Source organism: Stegostoma tigrinum, chromosome 35 (assembly GCF_030684315.1).
Source record: "Stegostoma tigrinum isolate sSteTig4 chromosome 35, sSteTig4.hap1, whole genome shotgun sequence".
Classification (NCBI taxonomy): domain Eukaryota; kingdom Metazoa; phylum Chordata; class Chondrichthyes; order Orectolobiformes; family Stegostomatidae; genus Stegostoma; species Stegostoma tigrinum.
The window spans coordinates 3630755-3643472 of NC_081388.1; positions in this window are offsets into that span (position 1 = coordinate 3630755).

Consider the following 12718-nt stretch of genomic DNA (forward strand, 5'->3'; position numbering starts at 1 on the left):
ATTCAACATGGTTTCATGGTCATCATTAGACTCTTACTTAATTCAAATTCAACCATCTACCATGGCAGGATTCAAACCTGGGCCCCCAGAACATCACCTGGATCTCTGGTTTAACAGTACAGCAATAGTACCACGAGGCCATTACCTCCCATGCAAATACAAGGCAGTGTAGGCTGGGCATAGAAGTGGTGGGTATCTGTGATAAGATTAAGATATACAGAGCATGATTTTCAATGAAGCTAGTAGAAACTGATGTAAAGGGTTAATAACTATTTCACCGATGTCCAATGTGCATCATCAGTAATGTCAGATTTTGTTGGGAATGGTTGTTGGAAGTTCCGGGATTTAGATGCTTTAGAAGAAATAGAGAGGGTGGAAAAAAGGAGGTGGGGGAGTGTCATTGCTAGCCAGGGCGAGTATAGCAGCTACTGAAAGGAGTTCGAGAATGATTTGTCTACAGAGTCAGTTTGGGTTGAGGATTGGAACAAGAAAGGATAAGTCACTTTGTTGGGTTTTATTTACAGACCCCCTAATAGTTGCAAAGAAATGGAGGAGCGGATTGGGAGGCAGATACTGGAAAGGTGCAGAGGTCACAGGGCTGTAGTCATGGGTGACTTCGGCTTTCCAAATATTGATTGGAAACAATTTATTTGTAATAGTTGAGATGGAGTAGATTTTGTCCAGTGCGTTCAGAAAGGATTCCTGACACAGTATGTCGATAGACCAACATGAGGAGAGGCCACTTTGGATTTGGTGCTCGGCAATGAACCGGGCCAAGTGCTAGACCTGTTGGTAGGAGAGCATTTTGGCGGTGGCGATCATAACTCTGTTTCTTTTACAATAGTCATGGAAAAGGACAGGTACATACGGCAGGGTAAGGTTTATAATTAGGGGGAGGATAATTATAATTTTGTTAGGCAAGAACTGCATAACATAAAATGGGAACAGATGCTGTCAGGGAAGAGACTATAGAAATGTGGAGATTGTTTAAGGAATGCATACTGCGTGTGCTTGATATGTTTGTCTCTAGCTGGCAGGGAAGATGCGGTCGAGTGAGGGAACCTTGGTTCTCAAGAGAGATCTAATGACAAGTTAAGCGGAAGAAGGAGGCTTATATAAGGTTTAGGAAACAAGAATTGGAAAAGGCTCTAGGGGAATACAAAGATAATGGGAACTGCAGATGCTGGAGAATCTGAGATAACAAAATGTGAAGCTGGATAAACACAGCAGGCCAAGCAGCATCTCAGGAGCACAAAAGCTGACATTTCGGGCCTATGGATACAAGTTAGCCAGGAAGGAGCTGAAGAAAGGGCTTAGGAGAGCTGTAAGGGGGCATGAGAAAACCTTGGCAGATAGGATCAAGGAAAACTCCAAGGCTTTTCACATGTACGTGAGGAGTAAGAGAATGACCAGAGAAAGGGTAGGCCTGATCAAGGATTATAAAGGGAATTTGTGCACGGAGCCAAAGGAGATAGGAGAGGTCCTGAATGAATACTTTTCTTCGGTATTCACGACTGAGAGGGATCTAGTTGTAGGGGAGGACAGCGTGAAATATGCTGGTAAGTTAGATGAGGTGAATGTTAGTAAGGAAGATGTACTAGGAATTTTGATGAACTTAAAGATAGATAAGTCCCCCAGGCCTGATGGGATCTATCCAAGGATTTTATGGGAAGCAAGGGAAGAGATCGCAGGGCCTTTGGAGATGATCTTTGCATCCTCACTGTCCACGGGTATAGTGCAGGAAGATTGGAGAATGGCAAACGTCATTCCGTTGTTCAAAAAAGGGAATAGGGATAACCCTGGAAATTATAGGCCAGTTAATCTTACTTCAGTGGTGGGAAAATTATTGGAAAGGGCTCTGAGAGATAGGATTTATGATCACTCAGAAAGGCACAGTTTGATTTGTGATAGCACGGATTTGTGAAGGGTAGATGATGCCTCACAAACCTTATTGAATTCTTTGAAGATGTGACCAAACACATGGATGAAGGTGGAGCAGTGGATGTGGTATACGTGGATTTAATTAAGGCGTTTGATAAGGCTCTCCATGGTAGGCTCGTGCAGAAGGGAAGGAGGCGTGGGATAGAGGGAAATGTGGCAGATTGGATTCAGAATTGGCTGACCCTAAGAAGACAAAGAGTGGTAGTGGTTAGAAAATATTCAACATGGTGCTCAGTTACAAGTGGTATGCTACAAGGATCTGTTCTGGGTCCTCTTGTATTTGTAATTTTTGTGAATGATTTGGATGGAGGTGTGGAAGGGTGGATTAGTAATTTCAGAGATGATATGAAGGTGGGTTGAGTTGTGGATAGTGCGGAGGGCTGTTCTGGGTTACAAAGGGATATTGATAGGATGTAGAGCTGGGCTGAGAAGTGGCAGATGGAGTTTAACCCTGAAAAGTGTGAGGTGATTAATTGTGGAAGGACAAATTTAAAAACAGAATGTAGGCTTGACAGAAAGATTCTTGGCAATGTGGAGGAGCAGAGGGATCTAGAGGTTCATGTCCACAGTTCCCTGAAAGTTGCCACCCAGGTGGATAGAGTTGTTAGAAGGCATATGGTGTGTTAGCTTTTATTAATAGAGGGATTGAGTTCAAGAGCATTGAAGTTATGACGCAGATATACAGAAGCCTGGCTCAGCCACATCTGGAATATTGTGTCCTGTTCTGGTTGCATCTTTACAGGAAAGATGTGGAAGTATTTGAAAAGGTGCAGAGGAGATTTACCAGGATGATGCCTGGAATGGAGGAAAGGTCTGAAGAGGAAAGGTTGAGAGAGCTAGGGCTTTTCTCTTTAGAACGACCAAGGGTGAGAGTTGACTTGATAGAGGTGTACAAAATGATCAATGGTATAGATAGAGTGGACAGCCAGAGACTTTTTCCGAGGGTGGAAGTAGCTATTATGAGGGGGCATAGTTTTAAAGTGAGTGGACGTAGATATAGGGGAGACGTCAGAGGTAGGTTTTTACTCAGAGAGTGGCCAGGGCATGGAATGCATTGCCAGAGAGGGTTATGAAGTCAGTCTCATTAGGGGCATTTAAGCAGCTATTAGATTGGCATATGGATGATAGTATAAGGTAGTGGTGGAAGATAGATACACCTTAGGTTGAGGGTAAAAGATTGGCACAACATCATGGGCCAAAGGGTGTGTACTCTGCTGTACTGTTCTATGGTCTATGTGTTAGATCACATGTAATGAGAGACCAAAGGAGAAGATTGCGATACAGCCTGTGATTGTCCCCTCTGTAAATTGAGTCTATTATTAATAAATATTGAATTATTTGCAACAGCTTTGCTTCTATTTCTTGATCTCAGACATACCCCGAGCTTGGGATATGGTGATAGCGCCTAGGTTAACTGGGTGTTAAATGTCGACCGTAGACAGGCAGACTTGGAGATGGTGTTCTTTAGGAAAGACTATGAAAAGAAAACAAAATGACTGACTTTTCTCATTCCCCATACATGAGGTGACCCTCTGTATGTTTCAAAACCTAATTTTGTCAAGTGTAAACCCCTGGGTTGCTTAGGTCAGGGTAGTTTCGGTCTGTGGGTTATTGATTGTGGTTCTTGTCTCAGCATTCTGTCAGACGTCCTGTTGGTCAGTGGTCCTGTACAATTTTTTCTTCCATGTTGGATTCTCAGCTGGTCACACTAACTGTAGCTGCTACCCACTGGCTTTCCCTGAACCTGCAGCTATAAAGGTCTCATGTAGTTCAATCTCTGGATTCAATATTCAGTTAATATTAGGACCTGGAGCAGATACAGTTTGAAAACTGCATTCCCACAGGGAAGCATTAGATTCTGCTGCCTGTTGAATGCAATGCAGTTTTCATGAGAGGGCAGGGGATTGAGGTGTTTGGAACCTGCTGCTATTAAGGAACTAAGATAATAAAGTGTGAAGCTGGATGAACACAGCAGACCAAGCAGCATTTCAGGAGCACAAAAGCTGACCTTTCGGGCCTAGACCCTTGATCAGAGAGGGGGATAGCTTTGTGCTCCTGAGAGGCTGCTTGGCCTGCTGTGTTCATCCAGCTTCACACTTTATTATCTTGGATTCTCCAGCATCTGCAGTTCCCATTATCTCGCTATTAAGTAACTGTTAAGTAGTGGAGCTAATTAAGAAAACTTTGCTGGGCCTGTTTCAGATTTTCATTCGATAGGCCCAAGGAAAATGTAGTGTGAGTGTGAAGCTGGCATGCACATAGCAAGGAAAATGAACCACTCAAAAATCATTTAAAAGATGGAAAATTCTGCTCAGCTGCTGCACCAATACTGAAATCGACTGCCCTTCTCTGCGCGGCTGGAAAGTCAACCTCTTCTTAGCTCCCTCCTGTGAAAACTCCCTGCTAATGGGAACAGATCAGGGAACTATCCAAATACATGGCCTTTCCCTTCCACTTTTGCAGCCCTAATCCTCCCACCATAGCAGGGCCCAGACAGTGAAAGTATATTAAGGACCAATGATTATGAACTGTGGTTCTAGAGAAGAAGGCCTCTTGTGTTTAGCAGGCATGGCTGCTCTGCTTGGGGCCAGGGCTAGGGCCAGGCAGGAGACACAGGCCAGGTCCAACACCAAGCCTGTGATTTCTACTTGGCCCCTGTGGCTAAACATATCACCAGGATGTTGGTGGATAGAAGGAATTTGTGGTAACCTCTGAGCCCACATTGGTCGAGCCCTCCTGCCTCTTTAATAATCAACAAACCAGTCAGCCTGATCCTTCCCTTCCTAACCTCTCATTTGAAAGGGCTAGTTTTACGTTTATTCTTCGTTTCGTGGTGGTTTCCTTTTCAGCACTAGGAATTCGACCTGGGATTTATTGTACGTGTAGCTTTAGTTTCACTCTCAGTTTCCATTGTTCATTGGCAATGGTTTACTGTTTCCATTTGAACTCCTGTATCTGATGTTCTACAAGATGAACATTGCTCGCATAATATCCAGCTAATTAGTTTTATAACTGCTTGTCACTTGATAGGCATTGGAGCATCTGAATTTGTAACAAATTTGAATCTTTATATTTTTAAAGAGGCACATTTTCAATGAGTTCCAGCTCTCTAACACAGAACTTTCCAAACTTTCACCCCCATGACACTATTGTGAAACTTCAACAATGTTGTCACCTCTTTAGAGAAAACTGAGGTATTTCAGTGGACATGAGGATGGGGGGAGAATGGGACAGCTTTGCCGTTGCTACCTCTGAGCTCACAATATCAAAATTTGAACTCACCAATCCATTTGTGGTACCGTTTCTGACATGGTTACATTTCAGTGCTGCCTTATAGATTAGATTCCCTACAGTGTGGAAACAGGCCCTTCGGCCCAACAAGTCCACACTGCCCCTTAGAACATCCCACCCAGACCCATCCCCTTATAACCCACACACCCCTGAACACTATGGACAATTTAGCATGGCCAATCCACCTAGCCTGCACATCTTTGGACTGTGGAAGGAAACTGGAACACTTGGCAGAAACCCGCACAGACACAGGGAGAATGTGCAAACTCCACACAGACAGTCGCCCGAGGCTGGAATTGAGCCCAGGTCCCTGGCGCTGTGAGGCTGCAGTGCTAACCACTGAGCCACCATGCCACCAGTCCATTGCATAGACTGCAATATAGCCTCTGCTTGAGGAGCTAGGAACTGTCAATTTAATATGGATTCTGAAACAGTGAGGAGCTAGTTTGGGAAATATCACTTTGCAGAGGATTTTTTCGAAGAAACAAGTGTTTTATCACAAGGAGCAGATATAACCTGTAAAGGCAGGTGGACTGAGGAATGAAGGCCTGGACAAATTTATTTATTGTGTGATTTGATGACTCCTATGAGATTGGGCTCAAGGCAGGCTTTCAGGGAAAAGCAATATCAAGGTTTCAACGCAAGTCTTTCTGCTTTAGCTTTGAAAGTAACATTATTTATTACACATTAATACTAAATAGTACTATACATCAAAATCAAGCATTTACGTAGTTCTGATCAAATGGCTACACCACCTTTGGATTAACCTATGTATTCATCTGTATTTTTACAATCTGCTGCTCTTAAAGTTCTCCATTCTTGTCTCATGTCATGTAGCCTGGTGCTGTCTACTTCAGCCACTCTGTTCTATTTACGCTCAGTGATATGTAGCTCGATGACATCTTCTCAATGTTGTCTCAAGGTCCTGAAGTCCTGAAAACAACAGAACTCTCTACAATTCTTCAAACAATATAACTTTAGTATTCAGTTAGAGAACATTTTTTGAGGTATGAGAGAATCAGTACAAATCAGCATTCAGCAATTGCAAAGCAGTAAAAACAAATTACATCGATAATGCATAAACCACTTTGAAGGACCTTGGATAGGTAAATTCACTTGGTGTAGTGATGATGGATTTTGAGAAAGCCTCATAGGATCTTTGTGATAAATGTCAAGAACAAAGAACAAGGAAAATTACAGCACAGGAACAGGCTCTTCGGCCCTCCAAGCCTGTGCCAATGTCAGTCATAGAAAAGTTGAAGAGGAATGAGCAGCAGGATTTGAACATTGACGTGCAAATCACAAAGAAACCTCCTTATTGAGCCTTAAAAGTACAGACATAGTTTGAAGCTGGGCTGAGGAGCTGTTGTGTTCCATCATTCAGCCATTTGCAATGATGGTATTTGAACCTGGGTCCCCAGAACATTATCTGGATCACTGGGTTAATAGCATAGTGAATAATACCACTAGGCAGGATCACAGAGATAGGAAACCTAACCATCTGGGGAGAAGGATATAGACGAGTAGATGGGTCACTGGAGAGGGCTCTGGGTTGTTATTGGATTCCCCTGCCCCATATTCTAACAGTCAGGCCCTGTGTAACAAATGGTGAATGTCTATCCCAGCACCCAAAGGAGATCACTGCAATTACCTGTCTTTGCTCCAAAGCCCAGGACCCTTAATTAGCAGAAACCCATGGGAACTGGCAATCTTGAACAGAATACTTGTTATATTTCTGCTCATTTTCCATTCCATTAGTGAATGAATGAGAATGTTGTACAGGACAGGTAGCAAGCCATTAACTTGATTAACAATTACCCAAAGTGAAAATGGCACAGATTACACTTCTGTAATTACAGGCATTTTAAAAGGAAACATGAGAAAGGACTTTATGAGTTAATGATGCCTGAGCATCCTGTGTCCCAGGGACAGGTCGTTCGCTGTGTCACTGGCCCTACTCAAACTACAGTGTCCTGGTAAAAGGAATTATGCAGTCCTCACCTGCACATTACCGGAAATCAGAATACCAAGAATTTGACACCCTATGTTATTGAACCTGATTAGCTCCTGCTCTATTTCCACAGTGCCAGCAGCCAAGGAATGTTCCACAGAGGCTTTCAGTAATTTATCTTATCATGTACAGGCCTTCATTGAAGTGCTGAAGTTTTCATCAAATGACTGGACAATCTTGGAATTTTGTCACTAAGATTTGGTTTCCTCACTCAGATTCCTGAGTAAAAAGCGAACAATACCATGTTTCTGTGCTTTATCAGCTGACCAATTGCACAGGACTAGGTGGATGTGTTGAATCTGGATGTGCCAAGGTAAATAATAGCCAGGCTTGCTGTCTAACCAAATTCAAAGTCAGAGGAAGGAGATTGTGAGAAATAGAGGGTTGAAAGTTTGAGAGGGAGTGAGAAGACAAGAGTGTTGAAGTAAGTGAGAAAAGGTTTGGATTATAAAGACAGGGCTGTGTCTAAGGGGCAGAGAGTGAGGAGAGAGGAACGTGTAATGCCAGTGGGTGGAAAGTTGGAAGGAAAAGATGTGAAATGGTTGGAGGTGGATAGGGAGAAGAATTAAAGTCAATGTTGAAACTAAAAGCAGGATGATGTGTGAAAAACAGAGTGAATGAAAGAAGGTGGCGAGAGAAATGCAATGTCTAGCAAGAAAGAGGAATAGCGTGAGGCTGATGGAATGTGTAAAGAGAGAGGAAGGAGAGACCGAACGTATAAGGAAGCGGGAGGTACTTAACTATAGAACCCAATGGAGCAGTGTGCATTTATTTTAAATGGACAATATCTCTCTATGCAACAGACCCATGAAGCGCAAACCGTGCTTTAAGTGAATGTTTATTGTAAAGACTGTATTTTTTGTTTGCATATTTCTGATTGTGGACTAAAGTGGAGAGAAGGGCAGTTTTAAAACTAAAGGATTGTGGAAGGTATTGTAGTAGTTCCAGAAGTGAGTTACTGAAACTCATTGTGTGTAGTGTTTACCCAACTGCTGTTTTGTTCAGAGAGAGCCGCTATTTGTAGATGGCACATGTCCAAGGTGCATTTGCAGTGTGGAATTTGTCCTGCAACAGAAAGCTAATTGATTTATGCAGTTATGACCTGTCGTGAGTGTTAAAGGTAATCAGCCTGATTCTCTGATTAATTCCTCCCTCTCTCTGCAGTAAAAATAACTGAAGCTTGAAATAGATCGGTTTTTGCTGTAAGCTGTTGCTTTTAACAGGTATCTAAAAGACTTCTTGTGTACAGGCTGTATTGAGTTGTATTCCCCAGTTTTCTTTTCCTCCACCCATAAAACCATTTTATTTGTTTGCCTGTGTATTTCTGTACTGTGTGTTGGGGTTTTAAAAGTGAATAAATTCTTAGATGTTTTAGTATAAATAAAATCCCTACAGTGTGGAAGCAGGCTATTCAGCCTATCAAGTCCACACGGATCCTTCAAAGAGCATCCAACAAAAAACTTTGGTTAGACCGCACTTGGAATACTGCGTCCAGTTCTGGGCGCCCTATTATAGGAAAGATGTGGATGCTTTGGAGAGGGTTCAGAGGAGGTTTACCAGGATGCTGCCTGGACTGGAGGGCTTATCTTATGAAGAGAGGTTGACTGAGCTCGGTCTCTTTTCATTGGAGAAAAGGAGGAGGAGAGGGGACCTAATTGAGGTATACAAGATAATGAGAGGCATAGATAGAGTCGATAGCCAGAGACTATTTCCCAGGGCAGAAATGGCTAGCACGAGGGGTCATAGTTTTAAGCTGGTTGGTGGAAAGTATAGAGGGGATGTCAGAGGCAGGTTCTTTACGCAGAGAGTTGTGAGAGCATGGAATGCGTTGCCAGCAGCAGTTGTGGAAGCAAGGTCATTGGGGTCATTTAAGAGACTGCTGGACATGCATATGGTCACAGAAATTTGAGGGTGCATCCATGAGGATCAATGGTCGGCACAACATTGTGGGCTGAAGGGCCTGTTCTGTGCTGTACTGTTCTATGTTCTATGTTAACAAAGACCCTCCCCATCCCTCTAACCCTGCATTTCCCATGTCTAACCCACCTAGCCTGCACATCCCTACACACTATGAGAAATTTAGTAAGGCCAATCCACCCAACCTTTTCTACCATACGCCTAACCTTTGGTTTGTGGGAGGAATCCAGAATAGCCAGAGGGAACCCAAGCAGACGCACGGAGAACACGCAAGCTCCACACAGACAATTGCCCAAGACTGGAATCAAACCTGAGGCAGCAGTGAGCCACCCTGCTGCATACTTGTGATTAGCAGTAGATTATGTTAAGTTTACAAGCATGGTGACTGTTCTAAAATCCTGATTCCAACGGTCAGGTAAATTTGGGACTTTGATTAGATCATTAGCTTTTGCGGCAAACCTGGCAAGAGTGGGGCTTAAGAATCAATGCAACTTCCAAAATAGATCATAACAACATGAATCACACTATATAGAACAAATTATTGGCTATCTCACTTACTGAAGGAAGGTAATGTGTTGGTAAATTGCAAATTATTGTGATAATAAGACAGACAGCTCATAGAATCATTATTAAACTATTGTCCTCCTGACAATATCAACAGGTTCAAGTGGAAACGATGCCTTAGAGTCAAATATAGAGACAGATTTCACTTGATGTTGTAGCCAGTTCAGATAATAGCCAAAAATACTCATGTTTGACAGCAGCTGAGAGCAAATTAACAGTGGGTTAGGAATCTTAAGAGCTCTGAGTTTGTTGGCTGTGCGATCAGTGATCCTCACAAGAACCATCACATCACCCCATTCAGCTCTGGTCAGAGTATGTGAGGATATTAGGACAGCTACAGCCCTCAAGACTCTCTATCTTTGAAACATCTGCCAACCAGCTGGATAAACTCAGCAAAGAAAGCTGTCCAGCTGCTTGGATGTGTGACCAAAACAGAATAAAAATAGGAGCAAAATAAAATTTCAGGAAGGAGTCAGGAAAGTTAACTTTTCTGTCCAATGTTTCAGCCACTAACTGGGAAATATCTCCAGATGTTAAGAAGTTTGGGAGTTGAAACAAGCCATTCAAATATGAAATGCTGTATTTTCCCTTTCTCCTGTGTCGAACCTGCAGGGAATCCTACTTAATCCAGTAGGTGCTTGTGATGGGCGTCTCAGATTAGCTCCATACCCCAACATTGAGTCATACTGGACTCAAAACATTAGCTTTGTTTCTGTCTCCACAAATACTGCTAGACCTGCTGAGTTTCTTCAGCATTTTCGTTTATATTAGAGTTAGATTCAGTTCACAGCATGCAATGAGTCATGTCATTTTGTAATGACTGTGGTACAGACCTCATGGAGCTCATGCTATGGAGCTGGACAATTATTCAATCAGTCAACTAGAAGTGTTTTCTCTGGAGAGGGACAAAACATTCTGATCAAAAGAACATGACTCTGAAATGTTAAATAACTCTGTTCCTCTCTCCACTGCCGAGCTTTCTGAGAATTTCCAGCATCTTATTTTGTGCTAATTAAGTGTATCTTCTGTTATATTTGAACCTGAGGAGAGACTGTGTTATACATTCTACAGAAACAGGTTGAGCAACTGAATGGTTTGCTGTTACAGTCTACCTGTTAATGGTGGCTTCACATTATTAGATACCTGAATATAAACTCCCAGCTCAGTTTGGACAGAAGTTAGATAACATGGTGTAGAGCCGGATGAACACAGCAGGCCAAGCAGCATCAGAGGAGGAGGAAGGCTGATGTTTCGGTCCTGGACCCTTCTTCAGAATTCTTGGACAAAAGTTGAGCTTTTCGCAGGACCTCATCACTGAGAACAAGAATCTTACACAACTAGGAATAGTAGAAATGGTGCAGCGGAAAGGAAGGGAGAATGGCAGGCAGGGAAGTTAGGGAATGGGAGGAGGAAGGAGTGAGTGAAAGAGAATAGGGTGAGGCGTGTGCGAGAGTGGATGTGGAGAGTGGAAGGGTTGGGGTTGAAGGGTTGGAGACAAGGGATGAATGTAGAGATGACAGTGGAAGGTGAAAAAGAGAAAGGGTAGCTCCACATACTGTGAACAAACACTGAGTGGCAAAAGACTCTGCTGCTAAGAAGAGCTAGCTATGTCTCCAAATTTAAAGGTCCCTGCTCTCTGAAATATGTCTTTTCTTATTGCAGACCCAAAGAAATTTATAAATTATGTAAAAATAACATACCAATGTTACAACCCCCTCCCACGTCTATCACCATCACCCAAATCTGCTCATTCGGCAGCCAAGGACAAATGGAAGGGTTTTTATCAAGTGTACTTGAGCCACCTCGCATATCTGTTTTCAAACTCTCAGAAATATTTTCCCAGTAAATGTGTGGAAAACAGTGGGTAACAAAAAATATCCATTCAGTTAGCTTGATAACTAGTTAATTGGTGATTTTTAAATTGCCTCTTGCCTACTGTAAATCTATACTTTGTCACTTTTCTACAATTACTTTGCCTCTAGTCTATGATAACTGTTGTCTAGTCTCCTTGAGATGCATACATTCTCACCTTCTTACTACAACCCCACCCTCCCCGACTATTCATTCTGTTCTTCTGCCCCGCCCTACTTTTTTCTACAGTATGATATGTATCAGCCAGTTCCAAAGAAGAGTCCTATTGGACTCAAATTAACTCTATTTCTCTCCCCTCATGTTCCCAGACATCTGATTCTTTCTGGTGTTTTCTGATTTATTTCAGATCTCCACTGTCCATAGTGTTCTGTCTTTGATTTGATAACGGTAAAAAACTTCTGTTTCATACCACTCACACAATTTCCAGCAAGTGGTGTTTAGCTAAAAGAATGAGAAATTAACAGAATGGTCAAATCTATAAACTGACGCTGACATTTTCTCTTATCAGAAGGAATACACTAATTGGGCAGGAACCATGGATCTTGATGTGATCGGAGCTGGTGTTCAGAAAGTGTGTTCTGAAGACTGGAACAAGGAAGGGAAGGAACAGAGTAACATTAAGTCAGGTATACCAACTTCTCACAGCTGCTTGCAACTGATCTCAGCCAGGCCAAAGTCCACTTGTAAATAATTTACACTTGAATATAAGCCTACAGATCAATTAACAATGGTGAGCAAATTATTTTCCAATTGATTGGATAACATTTCTGCCAGAGAATGTATTATTCTCCCAAAGATTAAACAGTGTAGTTAAACACTGAACTAAAGTCATGGGTGCGAAATATATTGATCCTCACCTTCCTATAACAGCCCTGCCTATGCCTACACCCCACCTCGCATGACGCCATCCCCTTTAACTGATTGTGTCAAGAACACAAAGTGAAATAAAGTATAGAGGTTGGGGGATGTTGGAGATCACAGCGTGTCAGACAGTATCCATGGAGAGAGAGCATGCTAAGTTTTCAAGTCTAGAGACTCTTCATCAGAGGTAGAGGTTGGGAGATGCGGTTTGGTGTTCAGATACTGATCCATAGAGCATAGAACAGTCCAGCACAGTACAGG